We start from the raw sequence: 22,312 nt of genomic DNA, 5'->3' as shown, positions 1-22,312 counted from the left end.
TGTAGCATTTCCTGGTCACACTTTTAAGTTTACTATTATAGATCAAATTCCAATAGATGATAGAGGAGGACAATTATCTTTGAAATTAGAAGAACTAGAATTATACTGGCAACTGTCATTGAATGCCTATAGATTTTCAGGGCATTAATGGCATATGTGCCATTACTTGTTTATTAAAATTAAAGAGTTTACATAGGTAATATGAATTTTATGAACATATTTGAAATACTTTTATGTATGGAACTCTTGGCATGCACTGTATATGTTAATTTATTTACCCTCTATTCTTATTAACAGACTTGGTATCCTATTTTAAGTTAATGTTTTATATTTATGTATTGTAACTTTAAATAACAGAGGACTGTAGTACTGGTTGCTTAGCACTTGTAAACACTCTCATTTGACCTGTCCTAGTGGTTGTTTCAATACATGTGACTTAGTAGATTTTATAAAGGAAGTGATTTACCATTTCATTTTATCTGCAGAAGTCTGTCCATAGAGGCAGACGAAAAGAGCTTCATTAAATTTGTGTTTTTATTGCTCTAAGTAGTCCTCCGGTTTTGCTTTTTTATATTAAATAAAGAAAAATATCTAAACTAAGCTTTGCTATATTCCTGACTGTATCTAAGAGAGTAACTATACCTTAGAAACTTACAGAGCAAGGCAGATGTGGTGAATGGATCTTCTAGCTGATGTTGTCAGGGTAAAGATAGAATACAGAATGCCGTGTCTCACTCTCAGAGACTTCCCAAATTAATATCCCAAACACCATCACTGTGATAGCCTGCAGAAAGACATCATTGCCTGTCATCCGACTCCTAGTTCCCCATGCACAAAACAACCACTGACAGCAGCTGGCAGCATTCAGGATCCACCCATAAAAACACAAGGGCTTTTCCTCAGATCCTTGGCGGATGCTGGAAATCACAAAATCACAAAACAATAAAATACTTCCAAGACAAGACAGAAAGGTCCACATTTCTAGACACCATGTCTCCCTGCTGCATTGAACTAAAAGACACCATCCCTCACTATACAAAGTAATCTTATCTCAACCACCCCTCCCAAGTTTTGCTAGACCGAAACTAACCTCCTGCATTCCAGCCTCCACCACCAAAATATACACACTCAAACAGCCACAACAGTGCATGCACACCCCTGCTCCACTCCAGCAGGGCACACCATGGACACACCCCAAGCACTCTGCAAACCCCTCTTCAGCACACATGTTAGTACAAACAAGTTTGATGTACACATGGCATACAGCTCCAATACAAGCACCCCACACAAACCATGTCGCTATCCCCAAACAACAAACAACCACTTACAAAATTCCAGATAGCTGTGCTGGCAGTATCTCCCTTTGTCATACTTCTTCAGAATTGAAGACTCAAGCTAGTTTTTCAAGTGACCCTTAAGAAACATTGCTTGAGAGGGGTGAGCCTATCTGGGAATACCTTACCCTATTCCCTCTCTTGAGATCCCAGCTGCCTTTGCATTGCTGACCCCATTACAGTGTTGCACTGTCATATCATATCATATCATATCATATCATATGTCTGTAATCCTAGGCTCCACCATAGTAATTTAGGATTTTGCTGGCTGGCTTCCTGCAGCCATAAATTCCCCTCGGACCCCTCCTGGCTTCTACTGCAAATACTTAACACCAGGGCCTCCCTATCACTGTAAGATTTCATGGTGTTAACATGGTACAATTTGTGCCACTGCCTCCTTCCTAGCAGTGTTACCATGTAGTTATCACTGACCTTCCTTACTCCTTTGTAGGGTCCCTCCCAAGCTGCCTGCAGCTTGTTGTGTCTGACAGGTATGAGAACCATAACCTGCTGCCCCACAGCATACTCTCTAGCTTGAACATTCCTGTCATACCAGACCTTTTTCTGCTGATGTACTTCTGCCAGGCTCTCATGGGCCAATCTCATGAGTTCCCTGAGCCTTGTCCTGAGGTTTAGGACATATGCCACAACAGACTCATTGTAGGATTCACATTCATCCTCCCACTCATTGTGAATCAAATCTAGAGGTCCCCTCACCCTATGCCTATACAGCAACTCAAATATGAAAAACCTGTGGACTCCTGGGGCACCTCTCTGTAAGCAAACATATAGGGAAAATATTTGTCCCACTCCCTCTTAAGCTAATCTGCAAATTCCCATAGCATGGTCTATAGTGTACAGTTTAACCTCTCTACAAGACCATTAGTTTGGGGATGGTCGAGGGGGTGGTCTTTGGTTGCTTCACCCCACAGTGCTTTCACAGACAAGTCAACATGCCTGACATGAAATTGGCACCTTTGTCAGTATTTCTTTTGGGAAACCTACCCTACTGAAAATCTCTTACAAAGCATTTGCCACCTTTTCTGCCTCAATGGAGGACAGAGCCACCACCTCAGTGTATCTGGTAGCATACTCTACTACCACTAGGATATAATTCATCCCTGTGGAACTTGGGGTACTCAGAGGCCCCAAAATATCCATAGCTACCCTCTGAAATGGCTTCTCAATCACTGGCAAGGGAATCAAAGGAGCTTTGTCCTTATCTCCTGCCTTGCCTACCTTTTGGCACTGCTCACAGGCCCTGCAGTGCCCTGTTACATCCAGGGAAATTCCAGGCCAATAAAAGTTCTGCATAATAATTTGTATGCTTTATGCCCATATGACCTACAAAGGGAATGTCATGGGCTATGGCTAGAAGTACCAGATGGTAGGCTCTTGGCACTACCAACTGTTGTATTCTCTCACCCTCTAGCCCTTCCTCAGGGATCCACTCTTTATACAGATTCCCCTTTTCCTTGTGAATCAGGTGCCTCTCTGGCTACTTCCTTCAGGCCTTGTAATGTAGGGTCTGAGAGATGAGCCTGTCTCATCTCTCTTTGTAACCCTTCCCAGCTCCCTTTCCACAGAAAGTCTAGTATCCTCTGACAGTGCTGCCTCACTGTCAGCATGGGTACTACTACTCACCTCTCTCCTTGCAGTCACAGTGTCAAGGCAACATCAGCACCTACAAGCAGCTGTGGCTCACCTTCAGTCTCACTGCTACAGGGAAGTAACCACCTCGCCAGTCCTGACTTCAAGTGTGCGGTCTGTCTGAGTCCCCCCCCCAGGCTACCAGACCCACATGCTTGTCTCCAGACCTGACTATATGTAACTGCATGCCCACAAGGTATTGAATTATCAAAATAATTCCCTATCAGGACATCTGCAGGGATATCCTCAAACACACCTACTTCATTGCTTCCTTTTCCACCCTCCCAGTCATGGTGAACCCTAGCCAAAGGTATTTGGAATTGGGTCTCTCCTAAAGCTCTGACTGGAGTAGACTGCCTGAGCAAGTAGTGCTCCTCTTTAACCATTGCAGGCTTCACAATGATTAGGTCAAAGGCTGTGTCTCTCTTAGCAGTGGTCTGTTTCCCATCTACTATGACAGTATATAGCCTTTTGTGGTAGTTTGGTACCCTTGTTGCCTCCAGACAACTTACTGCTGGCATTCTGTCATTCCCACTTACTGGCTCTCCCACCTTTTGTTACCCACCTTGCTTGCATGGACATCTATATGTTACATGGCCCCACTGGTTGCATTTAAAACATTTAAGCCTTGATCCTGGCCATGTAGCCATGGCCACTAGTGGCTGATTCTGTTACTGGTGGATTCTGTTGGGGAGGTTTAGGCTGCCCAGCATGGGTTCCCTGGGTATCCATTTCCTGTGCAGTGATCCTGCTTGCTAGGTATAGGTCTCCCTTTTTCCCCAACTCATCTGCAGTAGTGCATTGCATATCTGCCAACCAGATTCTCGTGTCCTCTGCTATATTCTTTTGCTATATTCCTGACTGTATCTAAGAGAGTTACTATACCCTAGAAACTTGCAGAGCAAGGCAGATATGGTGAATGGATCTTCTAGCTGATATTGTCAGGTCAAAGACAGAATACAGAATGTTGTGTCTCCCTCTCAGAGACTTCCCAATTTAATATCCCAAACACCACCATTGGGATAGCTGCAGGATGATTTCCCATCATATGACTCCTAGTTCCCAGGCCAAAAACAACCACTGAGGACAGCCGGCATTCAGCATCCACCCATAAAAACACACAGACAAGGGTTTTTCCTCAGATCCTTGGCAGATACTGGAAGTCGCAAAACAATAAAACACTTCCAAGACAATATAGAATGCACCCCAGTTCCAGACACCATGTCTCCCTGCTGCATTGAAATTGAAAGACGCCATCCCTCACTACGCAGCCACAAAGCAATCTAAATTCAGCCACCCTTCCAGAGTTTTGCTGGACTGAAGCTAACCTCCTGCATTCCAGCCTCCACCACCAAAATATACACACTCAAACAGCCGCAACTGTGCATGCACCCCCCTGCTCCACTCCAGCAGGACACACTGTGGACACATCCCAGGCACTCTGCAAAAACCTTCTTCAGCACATACATCTGTACAAGCAAGTTTCATATACACATGACATACAGCTCCAACACAGCTGCAACACAAGCATCCTACATGAACTATGCCGATATCCACAAACACACAACCACTTACAAAATTCCAGATAGCTGTGCTGGCAGTATCTCCCTTTGTCACAATCCTATCTTTGTAAAGTTTTCTGTAATGACAGCAACCAAAATGAAATTAAGGAGTAGACTGTACATAAGGAACATAGTTTGAATGTCATTGTCTTCCATCACCCCCAGATGGGACTATGTCATTGCAGGGAAACAAGCTTAGGACACCCATTGATTCTGAGTTATTCTGAGTTGTGTTTATTATGCACTTTATTAAGCTTTATTTTAATCTGCAGGCGATGACTGGTCTGTGGAAAATTGTTTTCCATGAAATCGATCCTTGGTGCAAAAATGGTTGGAGACTGCTGCTCTATATGGAACCCACAAGCTGTGTATTACTGGAACCCCAGTCACTATCTTCTGTATGGAATTTACCAACTCTTGAGATTTACCAGTTGTGCGCAAGAAGAAGATGAAAAATTAAATCTGATTCAAAACTTCCACTTTTCTGTTAAAAGTTTATTTGTAGGGGAAAAAAGTCCATGTCAAGATGGTGAGTAAACCCAGAAACTGATAATGTGGTCTTTAATTATACTGAGCATTCAAAGTGTCAGGGCTGTAGTTAGGTCAGACAATGCCCTGGTAATGCCCACATCTAGGGCTCCCTCAAACAAAACTGAAACAAAAGCATCTTCAGACAATGTTGAGGACCAAACTATGGCTTTCATTTCCTGTAGCAGGCAGTTACCTTTTTGCTACATTGTATAAATGAAAGTCCAGCTATTAAACAATGAGATCCACTTTGCTTTAAGTAGAAAATCAGTGCGTGAGCATAGTAAGGTACTTGTGCATACACAATGAGAAGACAAAGACCTATCATTATTTAAGTGTTGATGCATTCTGAGAATACCTACACTTAGAACAAGGGAATGACTGGCACCTTGTCAAATCCAGTAATCTTGCCCCCCCAAACTGCTCATGCCTAGTGAAGCTGCTCCCTTTGACGTGCCCTTGCTAGGACTCTGGAAGGTGTAAACTTCCTATAGCTAGCTCATTAACATTTAAAACTATATACCCTATATGCCCCATATAAAACTGTGCATACTGAAGTACATTTGTGGCACCTGTAGCTTTAATTTGCTAAGGAATGACCTTCAAGAGCCACACAAATTGTGTTTAATCTGGCTATAATGACTTACCACTTCATTGAGAGTGTGGCTTTGGGCAAAAATAAGTTTCCCCTTATTGATAATAATGCTAGCTGCAAAACAGTGACTGAAAAGTGGAGCAAAGGCAGTAGTCTAAAGCAAATCATGAAGTTGCTATCACAGCTGCCTCCCTAGGATACAAGACCCAAGCCAAAGCAGACATGGAACTCTGATAGATGCATGTAAACTCAAGTGGGCTTAGAGTAGCTGGAAAGGATGAACATGTGTAAGATTAAGACATGTGTGGTAAAGCAAAGACTACAGCTAGAACAGAGGTTTGGTTTCCAAAGTACAAACAGGGTATAGCTTGTAATTGATTATAAAATGGTAATATTCAAAACTAGAGTGTGTTTTAAGAAAAAAAAATAGCTGCACCTCATTTTATGCTGTGTTGGTGCAGACTGTATGCCGGAATGTGTGTGTAATTTATTTTATTTTTTCATTTGTTACATGTGCAGTCATCCTGTACTAAAAAAACTAAAATGTTAAATTAGTAAAGATAGATCAGCATTTAAAACATCAGTAGTGGTGGATGACACTTACAGCACAATTTTGATAATTAAACTACTGAAACTGCATTTGACTTCCCCATAAGAAATAGTTGCCATATCAGTCTTTGTACACACATGAAAAAAATGGTTTGCTCTCTCGTACTTCACAAAAGTTTAGACTAAGTTCCAGAACTACTTGTAAAATCTCATCGGCTTTGACCTTGTGCAGTTCAACAAGGTAATCACAAAATGTATGTCCTCTTTTTGCTTGAACTTTTTTTTAATGTAACACAAGGATAACCTTTTGTTACTAGCTGTATGCCTGCCCTGACAATGACATACAGCAGCAAATTGTCTAACAGCTGTCCTCCAAATTAACTTCTTGTAGAAAAATGTCCAGAACGTGGCTACATTAGCGATGGAATGTGCTGCCTTCTGTCTTTCTTGGCACAGAGTACCCTGCAAGAATAAGATTTCCCATCTTACGACCAAAATGAGCTGCTCAGTTTAATGATTACAGCAGGTGCTTCCACTGACAATCGCAGTAACTCAGAGCCCAGCATGTTTGTTCTTTTAGCAGACTAATCTTATTTAAAAGAGTTTCTGTATTCTGGCTGAGATGGCCAGCAGGGGAATTACAGAAGTGTGCAGCCTGTTGCCCTTTGAAACCTAATGATAACACAAGGGAACACTTCCACAGAAACCTTTTAAGTAACTGCTGGCTGGATTAACAAGTTTTATATCAGTTACAATTATTTATAGTGACATTATATAGAATTAAGTGACAAATGCATTGCAGTAAGAAAATGTAACAGGTAACACAGAACAACATGGGATATTTTTCATTCAACTTTGATTTTCGGTTAAAGAAACATCCTTTCAATGCCTTCACAGCTAGTATGTCATATATAATGTGGGATATCTTGTTGCAACATTTAACATTTTGAAATACGTTAACCCCTGAAGAATAAAGCTCTTTGTTTATCTTAACTGCAAACATTTTAAAGGGCCAGTTACACCTCCTTCCAAGTTCAAACTGCCTGCCCCTGGTTTCAAAGCCAAAGTTATATCTAATGTTATTTATGGTGCTTTTGTAGCTGCTTAGCTCATTAAGGTACCTTTTCAATTTCTGCATTGGAAATCTGGCTGTTTCTTACATTTACCCCACCAAATGTTTCCTTAAGTATCTATCCTGCACTCATTTGCAACTCTGTAGACCACAAGAACTCCAGTTATAGTAGAACAGGAGTGCTTAAGCTTCATGGGGCTATGTGTGCAGGATATGTTCCTTACATTCTCAAAGTGTTTGTAAAAGGTAATCAAGGCAAAAGCAGAGTCACAGGCTTGTGTGGGGAAGTTGCTTATGCATTCCCTGTTAGCATATAGGAAAACACGCAGGTCCTATTGAGCAGCAGGCATACTAATTTTGAAAGGACTATCTGCCAGAAAGAGTGGCCAGGGCTACTGAACTTTCACGTCATAGGCTGAACAACCATTTTAATGTTGGTGCCATGCTGGAAAGCATCACTTCAGTCACTCCCAGTTTCAGATTTTTTTTATTCTGATATATATATATATATATATATATATATATATATATATATATATTTTTTTTTTTACAGCTTTAATTTAACACACATTTGTGTTCTTTGACAAAGGTCTTAGTTGTTTGCTCTAGCTGTATTGTAATCCTCACCTATGGTCATGAGCTTGGGGTAGTGAAACTGCACTATGGGAAGTAGTTGTGGAAATGCTTCTTTTCATGGTCTGTGGATTTTCACCGTTCTTAAGTTAAGGAACTTGCTGATCTGGAAGAACTGTACTACAGATCTACTACTCCTTTTGATAAACACAAGCTAACTGTTGTGATTCAGACATCTTCCTGGAGTTGTGCTGGTCATGGCCCACTGAGAGAAAGCTGAAAGCCTGAGCCCTGCAGCAGACCAGGATCATACATAGTCTGTCTCTTTCTACTATTTGGGAATACTTGGGGATCCCACAGAATAAGATAGAAAGAAACATGTTACTGCATGAGGAACCACAATCTGCCCTGCTTAGACTGCTACCATAGTCTATCTGCAAAACCAGAGGCTGAAAGAGTGTGTGGAAAGTGTGTGGCATAGGATACTCCAATAGATTCCTGTAACTCTGAACAGTCAACTAGTGCCACACTACTTAGTTATGACGCATGCTAGCACTACAAGTAAATGTATTCCTTTGTTATCCAGGCATGTGACACTGTGGGCTGTGTAGCCATATCCAGCAATATAAATAAGGGCTGAAGTACATATTAGATCTAAATGTATTAATTTTATGCAAATTAATCAGCTATGTTTATGGTAGTCAAGGCAAAGATAGCAGCAACCATAACAAGATGGCCTTTACTGGAAACTAACATTTCATAGTTAGGTGGTAATGAAAGCATACATTTGGAAAATAGCAATTACCCCTTGGCAGAGGAATTGTCTAAATCAAAAGTTACTAGAATTATGAAAAGCACTAGGCTGTGAAGCAATTTTAAACATGCATTCAAGAAGCATTTCTGTGCCGGTTAAACACTAAAACATGTCAAATGACCACATCTCCTTTTGAAAATGTACTGCCAATGATTAATTCACAAGCATACTAAGGACACCTAAACTGTACTGATATGTCTTAAGATTGAAAATACAGCCCTGTTAACAATCATCATGGAAAAATCCATGTTGGTTCAACAAAAGGTTTTATATTATGTCTGTGTTCCAGTGTGTTTCCATTGTGGAAAAATACATTTTTAGCAGACGAATTGAAAGAATGATCATGAAATATGTCATGCTTTAGTTACATAGTCAGATGTGCAGTAAAATAAGATGTTACAGGCAAGTGCCATCACTTCAGAATATAGAGTGCTTCTGATCAAGTGACTTTCTGATTTGAGATAATCACTTACTTATATTTACTCAACGAAATGATCAGCACTTTTATATGATATAATTTGTTTTATTACCTCAGGCCTCACTGATTCTTTGATGGACCTAGGTCATGCAAACAGAAATATGATGGAGAAACTCATGGCCTCTGCAGTCTTCCTTCTCCTGCCACCACAACATCTGCCCCAGGCAACTTTGATCCCCTTTTGTTGATGTATGCTTCACAATGACCTGTAGCAAAGAATACACTGCCCTTGCAACAAAATTACATTGTGCCGCTAGAAAGATTCTCATGCCATCTGCCACCTGTTTATCTTTCTTCCCCCACTGTTGCACTTCTGCTGAACTCCACCCATTTGCCTTATCCTGACAATGTAGTGCATTTGTATAATTTTCATTTGCTTTCATCCAGTGGCATCATGCACAAGCTTACAAATCCTTTAGGTGTGTGCTTTTGCATAACATGAGGTTTCATATTGCTGGAATGAAATGATGCAATTAATTGTAACAAAGAGCCAATCCCAGGCATACTCAGAGTTTTAGTGGGCACAGACTGACACAGGCATATGTATGGGATGCATCACTGATGAAACAGCTGCTCACTGCCCATATTTTACATAGCACCCACATTTCAAGAGCATGCATAAACCTAGTTCATAGTTTTCAAGCACATCAGTGAATTTTGTGGGATATTAAAATGCTTCAAGATGTTTCTTCCTCTTCCCAATGTATAGTATGGGTTGTCAAACTCTGGAATGAGCCAGAAAATAATCCACTGGACTCGCAGCTCTACCCAAGACAGTAAATGTATAAAAATATAAAAACATTTCCTATCCATTTTATTGCAACATGGGAAACAAAACATAACTTTAATATTATGTATAAACTGTTAACCACATACATATGATCTGCCTTATGGGAGATAGAAGTGTAGAGGGAAGAAGGCTGGAGCTGCAGTGGCAATCAAAAGAGAATGAATGTAGAGTGAAAGACAGGTGGAAGACAGTGAAAAGGGAAGGTACAATATATACTCGAGAAGACAGGCATGAGACAATGCGACCTAGGCAGAAACCAGAAAGAAGGCAGGTAGGAGGAAGGGAATGCTAAGTATAAACTGCGACAAGAGAGAGAACAGAGGAAGAGGCACAAAAGTAGGGCCCACTTTAGATAGTTAGTAGAGAACAGATCAACAGTGAGTTAGGCTTGTATGAAAGTGCAGGAAGGGTAGGAATTGAAATCAAGGGGAGCAGAACAGAAGTTGGCAGGAAGCGTCAGTAAAGGTATCAGCTATGAAGTAAATTTTTATTAACTGTATTTCAATAAGCCTAGCAAAATGAATTTTGTTTCAACTTTTTTACTTACCTTGAGGTTTTATCAGTTTGATAAGAGGTGCAAGTTGTGATTTTTTTTTTGAAGAGTTTAGGTTTGTATTACTTGGCTCATCAGAATATAGAAAAGAGGGTTGAGGGTAGTGCAGAAGGAAAGCTTTCAGGTGTGTATTCGCACTGCTGTGAGGTGTGGAACAGAGTAGTCAGTGCAGGTGTAGAATAAAAGGTGTGGTGAATGGAGACACTGTTACAATATGGATTAAGAATTTTAGCAACCAAGAATAGCCTGCTTAAAGTTAAACCAGTCTCAAAGGCACCCAAGGAGGTGAAGAAGGCCATCATTATGCAGGATGGGTGGATACATGCTGTGGTGCACATAGGAAGTAATGCAGTGTTAGAGGAGACAACTGAGGTGGTAGCAAGCCAGGTGAAGACAGTGGTAGAGATGCCACAGCAGGGAGCCTTTTCTGAAGTGCTTCCTGTGTTAGCAGCCATCACAACAAAAGCAATAGCTTACAAGATGACTGGCTGCAGCATTAAGCACACAAAAAATATTAAGACCAATAAGGTGATGAGGGAAGCCTGAGAGTCCAGCACTGTACCAGATGTAGGCTTCATCATAACCCACAAAAGGCAGCAGGTATCAGAAATGAGTGGGAGAGAGTGACAGTGAGCGAGCGAGCAAGCGAGTGAGTGAGTGAGTGAGTGAGCGAGCGAGTGAGCAGGAGTGAGTGAGTGAGCGTGTCCGACTGACAGAGAGAGAGATACTTCTCCATGATAAAGGGGGGGGGGTTGTAATCACAGCAGGAATAAAGGGAGTCATTATGTATGCAAACAGAGAACAGGTTTCACTGAAGAGAAACAGGTTTAACTTGGAACATGGCTGGCCAATGTTGCTGTGCTCTGCAAGGAAGAATGAAAATGAGAGCCCGGGGAAGAGGAGGGTCAAGTGGGAGGAAGGGAGTTATACTCCTGAGGGATCAGAGTCTGCCAAGACTGGGAAATTCCAACCTCCATGGCAGAGGTTTAAGGAAAATTACTGAGGTGTTGGATCAGGAATGGTTTAGCCAAAAAGGTTAGTGATACAGATGTATTCATAGATTAGATGGAACAAGTAAGGGGCATTCATCCTTACATGTTTGTACTAACGTTAATACAAACAAAACAATTCCTTGTTTTAAGTAGAGGTGGGGAGGGTGAGAATCCACATACAGTGACATTACGGGGTGGGGGGTGGATTATTCTGATCTGGATGAGGTGGTTATGAGTTTTAGGTTTCTGGAATCAAACTGTGGAGGGGGTGAACAACCTATGGGAATGGGTAGACATGGAATGTACAAGACAATACACAAATTTTACAGAGACAAAATGGAGGGGGGTTGTCAGTGAAGCTACACATGAATGCAAGGTTAAAAACATAATTGATTAGGGCAAAAAAAGAGTGCATACTGTAAGTGGAAAATGGAGTGGGGAAGCAAAGCAGGTACAGTATAAAGAAGAAAGGAAAGGGCAGCTAAGGAGACGAGAGCTGCAAGGCTGCATGTCAAAAGACTTGAAGTAGTTAAGAAATACAAAGTGAAATGCATATAGCATAAATAAGGGATAAACACCTTGCCTGGCAGGGATGGTAGGGGATCATGAGAAATACTGAGTGATTACTTCATGAACTTTCATGACATTTAAGGGGAGGCTGACATTCCAGAACAGAGATGGGGCACTGAAGTAGGAACAGGCTATTGCAAGACAAACCCAAGGCAAGATGTGTGGGCCACCTTCCAAGATACTTACTTCCTTTGTTGGATAACAAGTTATTAGTAAGGAGGTGGTTAAGCAGTTGATAGTGAATGCACTTTTCAAGGATTTTTGCAAGGGGAAGAGGATGGCCATGGGACAGAAATTAGTAAACTCTTTAGAGGGACCAACTTTGAGAAGAGCAATTATGTATGCTGTTTTCCAGAGCAGTGGGATATATTTTTCTGCAATAGAATAGCTAATCAGGATGGATATGTGGTAGGCTATAGTAGGTGCAGCGAGTTTTACAAATTTATTAGGATGTTTGTCAGCTGCTGGACAGCAGGGTTTTAGTTTGGTAAAGAGAGATTTTATGTAACTGGTCTAATACCCTTATACCTATATTAATACCCTGGTTTCTGTACCCTACAGTAATATTGATTGCATCACTGTTGGTGCACCTTGCTTTTCAGCTTCTTTGGCATTCTGTTGTCATACTCTACCCCTGAAACTGTTCCAGTTGGCTGCAGCCCCTCCAATTCTAGTTTTTAGCTTCTTCTGATTTTCCCCATTTGCTGCCATTACAACTGTAATCAGTTTCATCCCATGTGCCTTCAAAAAACACAGCCAGACAGAATGACTACAAATGAAGACCTGATACATTTTTACAGTTTGCCATTTACCCCCCTGCAACATCTTGGTTTAATCAAAACAGGGACAATTACTGCCAATATGATCAGGTGGTCTTCTCTCTTCCTAGTAATTATACAACTCAGTGCATAACAGTTAAGCTTACATACCTTTGTTAACAGAATTATACATTGAGTCCTCTTCTTTTGTTGCACACCATGGTGTATATCCACTGTCTCACTCTGTTAAAATGCATACGTCATCAGATCTGTAAGAAATATATATAATCACAGTCTTCATATTTCAGGTATCTCTTATAAAATATGTACAGAATTCATCTTAGTTCTTAATTTATGCTTCAGAATCAGGTTTCTTTATGTGCCACTCTATCTTAATTGCCTAGGGGTGGTGATGACTTTCACCTTCCACTGCCAGTTAACTCTGTGCACCTACTCCTGTTGAAGTATTTCTTCATATGTACTCTCCATTCTTGTGACAGTACACTACACACACACGTGTTAATTATATATGCATACTCGTGTTTGGGTGGGGGGCAGTGTATGCTATGAGTACACACACTGCTATACCTTAAATTTATGATGCTTTTTTTTTTTTTTTGAGAGAGAAACAGGATTGGTGCCATTATGTGTAGCCAGTTCTAAGGGTATGCCTTTAGAAAAGCTGCACTGAAAAATACTGAATGGCTCATTGGTTATGGCCCCTTAAGTATCCTACAGGACACCAATCATTTCTCACAAATCATGGTATTTGTTCAGTAGGGACAGACACTTCCGTATGAATTCTGATTTCAAAATTTAAGTTTCCCTTAAAAATCAAAATTATGCATGGTGTGTATAACTTCCATTAAAAAATCAACAATTTCAAAATATAGGCTCCACTTTCTTTTAAAGCAACAGCCTTGAGCACATAAAAGTACTTCTTTTTTGAATCTTTGTAAGTGAATGTACTTAACTTTACTAGAATCACAAACCATTTGCTCAAACCATTAATCAGCTTCAGACAAGTGGATATGTTCTGTTAAAAAACACACACACAAGGAAACATTATAAGCATCTACAACGATGAAAAATATATATGCATCCACTCTCAGAGCAACAATCACGACCCTTATAAATTTAGTATAATAATATTTGAAGCTAGAAAGCTTAGGTGATAGGGGATTCAACAATTTATGGGTTTTGTATAAAGTGGCCACCTAAGAGGATTGTGGGTTAAAGTCCTTGACCTCTTGTGCCCTTCCTTCATTGAGCATTAACCTCTCACACCTTGTTATATTTTATAATAATCCAGAAAACAATGGCAGATGTCCTTTGATTTGAGTGTATAGAAAACATTTTTACTGGTCTAAGTTTTCTGAACATCCCTTTCTTCTGCTCAGCAAACCATTAAGACCACGATGTCACAGCACTGACTACTGTCATGTCATTAGCTGCAAACTCTGTAGAGATTCCAAATAGAAGTTTCTCTTGTTCTTGGAGAAACCATGAAGTTTCACAGCTTAGCCAAGTCTGTTGGCACTCACTGAACACTGGATAAAGTTACTAAGGCACACAGTACGGACACAAAATGTATTTGCTGATGCTTAAGTGACTGTTTTTTACTTGGAAGATGTTTTCTTAAGATAGCTTCTTTTTTCAAATTTCCATTTTGTGTTTTAAAAGGTAGACTTTAATTTGATAATTTATACTGTAGCATTTTAATAGGTTGGCACTTTGAGTCTGACTGGACTTTGAAAGTCTGAACCAGTGAATGTATGTTCTCTGAGACAGCAGTGCCTGAAACAGATGGAACTGTTTCCGTTGCAGTAGTTGGAAGTCACAGCATCTATTACCTGTTCCAGTAAGGCAGAACTGCAAGAATAGATGAGGTATGGGAGGAAAGGCTGAATGGACTGGACTGGAGTTTTGTGGCCAACAACTTTGCAGTATTATGGGAAAGAGTGGGACAATCTTCACTACACCTTAAGAAATAAACTATAGGTTTGCTACAATGAAATTGCCAAGTTTGCATCCAACTTAAAACAATTCACACCACTGCCTAGCACTAAACGCACACTGACTCGACCTACCTAATGAGCTTATCTATTCCTAGCTGCTTACTGCCCACAAAATATACAAATCTGACACCTGCCCATCACTGCAAAACATCTTCAAACATTGCTCCACTCCTAGAAAGTGGGGGTAGAGTGGCCAAGGAAGTAAATTTGAAGAGGAATGCAACATTTCCCAGAACGGGGTCCACATGGCTATGGACCCTTGGTCAGCAGTGTGATGTATGTAGAGACAAGTTGAAAGATAAAGGCAGAGCAGCTCAACCCTTACCATTCCCAGATACTAGCCACAAGGAAATGGAGTGGAGATTAAAATCTGTTTCAGTCATCATATGTATGCACTCTTCATGGTCTCTCTAACAGATGGCTGTTATGGATGACAAGATACTCCTTTTAGAATAAAAGGCCAGGGTTAATAGAACAGATGCGGAAATCACAACTAACATTATAATGCAGCAGCTATGTGAGTAAAGGAAAGCTTTGGCTAGAAGGGATAAGTAAGAGGTACATGTTAGCTCACATTCTGTAACCTAAGCTGGTGGTGGTTTTTACACAAGTGAATATCAAGTTAATAAAAAATTTAAAAACACCAACACAAATTCATAAGCGCTTTCATCTCATGGGGAGACTTCTTCATCTGAAGAAGTCTCCCCGTGAGATGAAAGCGCTTATGAATTTGTGTTGGTGTTTTTACATTTTTTATTAAACTGTTTTTCTATGGTTGGAACCTTTTCATTGGTTTTTATTAGTTTACTGCCATTTACCACTTTTAGTGTTTTTTCTGAGTATCAAGTTAACTAGAAGAGTTTAGGCAGTGATTTTGAGAGGCCAATACTTTTAAGATGCATGTGTCCAATGACTGATGTAAAACTGTTTAATACAATTAAAATTATATATTTGGACTGACAAGGTTAAGACACAGTGTTGGGGGGGTATTATGGTGTCGTGCAATTAGGGAAAAATGAAATAAAAAGTAAACACTATAGAAGTATGAGGAAGCTTTTGCAATGCATGCATGTGTGGAAGAGCTAAGGTTTTTCATATTACGTATAGTGGGAAGATCCATCAAGGTATGGAACCATACAGAATGAAGGGGACAACTTTACAGTCTACATATGGATGGGTGTCAATCCTCATACTGTCAGTGTGAATATGGTATGGTCTCAAGTCAGACCACTGTTGTTGAAAGTATACAAAATCCACAAAAATTAGAATCGCTAAGCTAGTTCTTGAGTGCAGTCTGACAACAAAGCATGCAGGAAATATGCAATGGTTTTGGGTAAGGGCCTTGACTAACCACACCAACTAGTAGGCCTCTCACTGAACATCCCCACAAGCAGAGTACTTCATGTGCCTCCTGAGACCGCTCAGTGCATTGAATTTCAGTGCCTTCCATTGCTCAAGTACAACAGTAACTGTGCTTTAAATGAATATTTGCATTCAGACAGACACATTCATTTTCAGAAAAGGCTGGTAATATTCTCCAACACTATTACCACTACTCCACATTACCAGACTGGTGGTGTCCCCAGTTACTGTTCTTTCTTCTTTTTGCTCAATGCCTGCAAACTAACAAGCCTCCCCAATTAGTCTCTGGCTCATTTTTCAGAGCCATCCAGGTAAAAATCATTAAAGCAGCAGTGCCAGATGCTTGTGTCCTCACATGCGTCAAGTGATGAGGGCATGTGGTGTAGACCCTCCCCTATACTGGGGGCTATGTGTGACCCACAGAATTCTAGGAGCTAAAATGCTCCCCTCTGGTGAACTTGCTTGATACCACTAGGTCATAGGTCTGCCTCCTTTCTCCAAAAGATGCTTCCATTCACCAGGATCAGCATGCCCATCATCTCAGCAGGTTGGATGAGCACGCCCATCATCTCAGCAGGTTGGATGAGCACGCCCATCATCTCAGCAGGTTGGATGAGCACGCCCATCATCTCAGCAGGTTGGATGAGCACGCCCATCATCTCAGCAGGTTGGATAAGCATGCCCATCATCTCAGCAGGTTGGATGAACACACCCATCATCTCAGCAGGTTGGATGAGCATGCCCATCATCTCAGCAGGTTGGATGAATGCACCCATCATCTCGGCAGGTTGGATGCTTTATATTGCTGGTAAATTGAACACTGGTCATATGGGCCACAGCCAAGGCTTTATCCCGCTATGCAGTTAGGATGACAATTACTTTCAATGATAAGCCAAATCAAACTTAAATGGTAATGCGCAGAGTAGTCTGACTGATTTGAGGCAGATGCCAGCAGTTTGAGATCAGTTAGCAATAAATGTTGTCATCAATTACTAAATCAACAAGAGACCAGACACACTGTTTAAAAGTGAATATTGTATTGCTTAACTCATTCTTCTGAAGTCCTTAGTTAACTATACAAACACACTGAACTACACAAGGAACAGAATCTTTTGAAGAGATTGTAAGAAAGAAAAAAGCTATAATAAGTCTCCACTAAGGACTTTCTAAACTACTAGAAGTATTAGGTCTTAAGCTAAGCTTATCTGAATTGCTAACCACAGAAACAAGTACTGAAAACAGTCAGAAGTTAGTTTCTAGGATTCTTCTCAACTGGTCCTGATTCTCTTCTATATGGCTTCTATTTTTTGTGTGGTTTGGTCATGAGGGCGAAGCCCGAGTGGCCAAACAAAGCCAACCATGGGTAAATCAAGCATTACCCACACCCAGAAGTGGGTTATTGTTATTATACAATGACATTATTTAAGAAAAAAAAATAATTACTTTTCTTAAATAATGGCATTGTATAATGCCTCCTTGCTGCCCTTCCGCAGCTGTCTGGTATTCTGCGGCAGTTCTGATGTATTGCGCATGTGTATCCCTATGCAGTACATTAGCGCTGTGGGCAAAAGCAATGGACAAAGCAAGATCTCCGTTGCTTTTTACAAACTGTCTCGCTATGTTAAATGGGTTTAACATAGAGAGACAACTTTAAAAAAAAGGGAATCTCGTTGCTTTTACAAAACTGGTCTCACTATGTTAAAGGAGTTTAACATAGAGAGACAGAGAGACAGTATGAAGCAATGGAGATCTTGCGTTCTCCGTTGCTGTAAAAAAAGAGTTATAGTAATGGAAAAGTCCGGCAACCGGACCTTTTCCATTACTATAACTCTGATTTACAATGTGCACGCTGACCAATCAGCATGCACGTTTTTGAATATTAATGGGGGGGGGGGTCATTGTATAATGTACTTTCTTTGTTGTCTCTAAATATTTCTGTTAAATTCTATGTAAAACCGACACTGTACCTGTCAGTGTTGTTCTTGTTTTATTGGAGCTTTTCTCCCTGGGCCTCTGCTGAAAATGGGCTTTCACCCAGATGGACTATCCCAGTCATCAAATGCAAAATAAATGAATAAATAAATGAATAAACAAACAAATAAATAAACTCATGCTTAGAGTAGGGAATCATAGGCTGGTAAGAAGACTCAATGTCAATGGGGCAAAAACAGCAAAAGTGCTGTAGATATAAAACATTCACTTGGGCATTTCTAATGTGAGACAATGGTGCTGTCTCCTTTTGCATAAAGGAAGGAATTGTAATATTTTGTTAAACAGTTTGAAATAACTGTTTAGGAAAAGGAGCAGTAATTGAATTGCATAGGTCAGCTTTTAGATTAAGAAAGTGATAACTGTGGCTTTTCTGGATTTAAAATTAAGGAAATGAGAAACTAATAAACATTTCTATACAAGTTAAAACTTAGTCCACATGAATCTGTGACCATGAAAAGAGAGCAAAGAGAAAAAAAATAAAAGAAAAAAAAAATATGAAAGAAGTTAGAAAGTAGAGAACAGAACAGGAACAAGGTTAAAAGTTCAGTTTTTGGGACTGCCAACCACCAGAAGGTGAGTTGATTGTGCAAGTCATTTCCAGGTATGTTTGAAATGCTGTAAATTGTTTTTTTTTTTTTGTGTGTGTGTTTTTATTGAATTATCACTTATGACACAGGCAGACTTGCATTTATATAAAATGTAATCAAACCATATTAACAAGTTCACATTTACATTGCACATCACATGTATTTTCATATATCCTATCATTAGATTACATAAACTATTCACTTCCTGCCTTCTCTGAAGCCTCATTCCTCCTGCAAGTAATTCTTCCTACAGCTTCCATTGCATTCCATGCAATGTACTCCTTTGCAAAGCTCCACTTCCTCTTCTGTCATCTCTGTTGCAATGTGCACTAGTTCAAGTACAGCTAGTGTACATTTTGATTTCCATTTTTTAGTAATTATTTTTTTGACAGCCACCAGAATTAAAATTGCTTTCTACATTTTGAGATTTATGAGTCAGTTTAGACAATCTCTTCATATAGGACATGGACATTAGAAAGATCATAGAAAGAGGAAAAAAGCTGCAGAAATACTTTTGACTGTTATATGAATGGTCCATTTGGTTAGGCAATTATGGAGCCATGACAGAACACTGAGAAGTTGTAGATAATGAAAGAATATTCTGAAGGGCACTGTTCAATTCCTGTGACTAGAACTAGGAGGTGAAATAAATACAATAAAAGCCACGCAGACCACCAGGCTGTATACATAAAATAAGACTTCAATATAAATGTAAAACAAATAAAATAAAATATATAGATAAGGGCTTTTAAGATTGTATCCCTTCTTCAGATCGTACATAACAAATAGGGCATCAATTATTTAAAATAATCATGAACCAATCAAAAACTTAGTTGGGGCCTACACCCCTTCAATATAGGCTTAAGCAGAATCATCCCATTTAAACCAGGGCTCTTATCAGCCCGAAGTACTACAATCTATTGTGTTTCACATAACTCTGTATAATTAATCAGGTCATCTCTCCTTGGATTTTCTTTAAAAACCTGTAGGACTAGGAAGGAGAAGGAGTGCCCATTGCTCTCTTTAATATGTTGATATAAGGCATGATGCTTAGTTCTCAGTCGTAAGGCAATGCAATGTTGGAGAATCTTTTCTTTCAAATGGCGGTTAGTTTTGCTCACATAGAACAATGTACAAAGATTACACTAGGCCAGGTAAGTCACATTATAGGTTTGACAGTCTGCATATAATTTGGGGAGGTATCAGTTTAAAGAAATTGGGTACACAAATTCATTGTTTGTTGATATCAAAGGACAGGCTTTGCAATGTCTGTAGGGAAATGTCCCAACCCTGTTAGACCTTATAATTTCCTGTTTCATAAAAATTTTATTGGTATAAAGAAAACTTTTTAAATTTCTGTTCTTCCTAAAAGTAAAATAAGGATGATCCCCCACCACCTGTTTAATAGTATCATCAGTTAATAATATTTTCTAGTTATTCTGGATAATCTTGCAGAAACCCCCAATGTCACTACTATATTTTAAAATCACCCAGGGTTTATTATGAGCATTAGTCCATTCATTATTAGTGCATCTGTTAGTCAGAAAACCATGGAGCTGCCCATTTTTGCCTAGGGTTCTTACTACTATAGATCATCTGTTTAACCTCATCACATCTACATCTGCTGGCAATAAAGCGGTATGCAAGTTGGTCATCTTATGATGCACAAACTGTTGTAAACAGTATTATGCAGTTAGTGAGAAGGTATAAGCATAATTTAGACATGCAGAGATTTTACATGCGCAATTCAAAATGCAAGAGGCAGAGCCAAGTATCAAGCTAGAAGACTTCAATTTTAAAACTATGGGAGAGTGCAACTAGATTTTGTAGGTCATGTCAAGAGCACCTAGAAGTGTTTGATTCATACTGGCTGGTGGCTGGATGTGTGGAACTTAGAGAGGTGTGGAACTGAGTTACTAGCTTTTCATCAACAAGGAAAGAAATTATTTTAATTTCAGTTCTGCTTAAATATTTAAGTTGCACCTGTGTACTCATACTACTTTGGAACATTTCTTTTCTGTTCCATCTCTTTGCATTTTTTAATTTATTATAAGACCTTAGTCTTGTATTTTAATTAGCAGCTGTGGGAAGATTGTGCTTCTGCATTGTTCTGCATTATTTCCACAAGTCAAATTACTTGTAAAAGCTATCCATTTATATTTTAAACCCTTATGGGACATATTCTTGTAATTTAATTCACATCTGTGGCACGACTGTGTACTAGTACTGCCAGATTTGAGCTTTAGTCATTTATTACTGCATTTTTTCCATAAACAGGGTTACTGGTACATTTCTACATAGTCTGGGGCCTTAAACTGTAATAGAAGTTCAGTAGTGAGAGAATTGTCTCTGCTCAAGTTTATACTTCACTGCTTTCATATTCTATTCATTTACATTCTTGAAGCTGCATTCTGTGTCTGCACCATCCCCTACTAACACATTAAGCTAAGGTTTCTGAAGGAGCTCCAATATTGCCTTTATTTCATTGGATGCCTCTCTAGCTAGCCTGCTTGTTCCCTGAACATTTCCCCCAACCATGCCACCGTTTTGCTGTTGTTTTATAATGCCATGTCTCTGGTCTCTACCCCTTATAACCTAATTTCCAAAGGATTCCCAAAATCCCTCCCATCTTTCATTGCTAATGATTGTTGTACAAGCTATTTATGTACTCTTCCCACCCATTGGTTTCCATAGACCCACAATACTGAGTACTCACCCAGCAAACCAGTAATTGTTCTTGAGTAAACCTCCTTTAGTACATATTGGCCCTGATTCCAGAAGATTTGATCTTAGTGTAAATAACCACTTACACCTAGAGCAGGTGTTTTGGAATCTGATCCCCATAGTTAGTTTGATTATAGATAGGCCTTACATCAAAATAAATTACATATACAGAGCAGGCCTTTCAGAATCAGGGCAGACCTGAATGGAGAGCAACTCTTTTGGAATTTGGCCCATTGTCTCCTGCTCATTTTCAAAGAACTCAGCAATGCTTGGACAGTCCTAGCATACATTCCAGTCATGTTTTACGTGTATTCAGTACTATCCAAATAAAGTTAAGTACTTTTGATTGCTATACTGCACTTAAATTATTTTGAGTGATTGTTACAGCCCCTGCTTATGTGTGCGCATTTCAGCTGTAAAACTATCTTGAAATTGCCTTCAGCAAGGATTTCCAGCTAGTGGTCTAAGTGGATTGTGGTAGCATTGCACTAGTGGGACTCTTCTACTTTATTTTTAAATTAGGAGGACTGGGTTTATTCATCTTGTGGCAGGAAGTGTATGCCTGGCCTTTCCGTGTTGGGAAATAAACAAAAAGACTCAATATAGCCATTTAATTGACCAGAGGGCTTATTCGTTTTATTTTTTTCTGTGCCGCTATAAATTTTGCATACTTGCACAGTGCCCTGTACTACAGGAAATACCTACAAAGCAAAATTTCCCTGTAGAGCAGTCCATAAAACTGCACTCTATAAATCAGCAACATAGCACAAATACCTTGTACAGTGATAAGTTTAGAACAGCTAGCTGGACG

The sequence above is a fragment of the Protopterus annectens genome, chromosome 4.part1 (genome assembly GCF_019279795.1).
Source record: "Protopterus annectens isolate FY-2018-M chromosome 4.part1, PAN1.0, whole genome shotgun sequence".
Taxonomy (NCBI): domain Eukaryota; kingdom Metazoa; phylum Chordata; order Ceratodontiformes; family Protopteridae; genus Protopterus; species Protopterus annectens.
The sequence above is the reverse complement of the archived record's forward strand: the minus strand, read 5'-3'. Positions refer to the sequence as shown.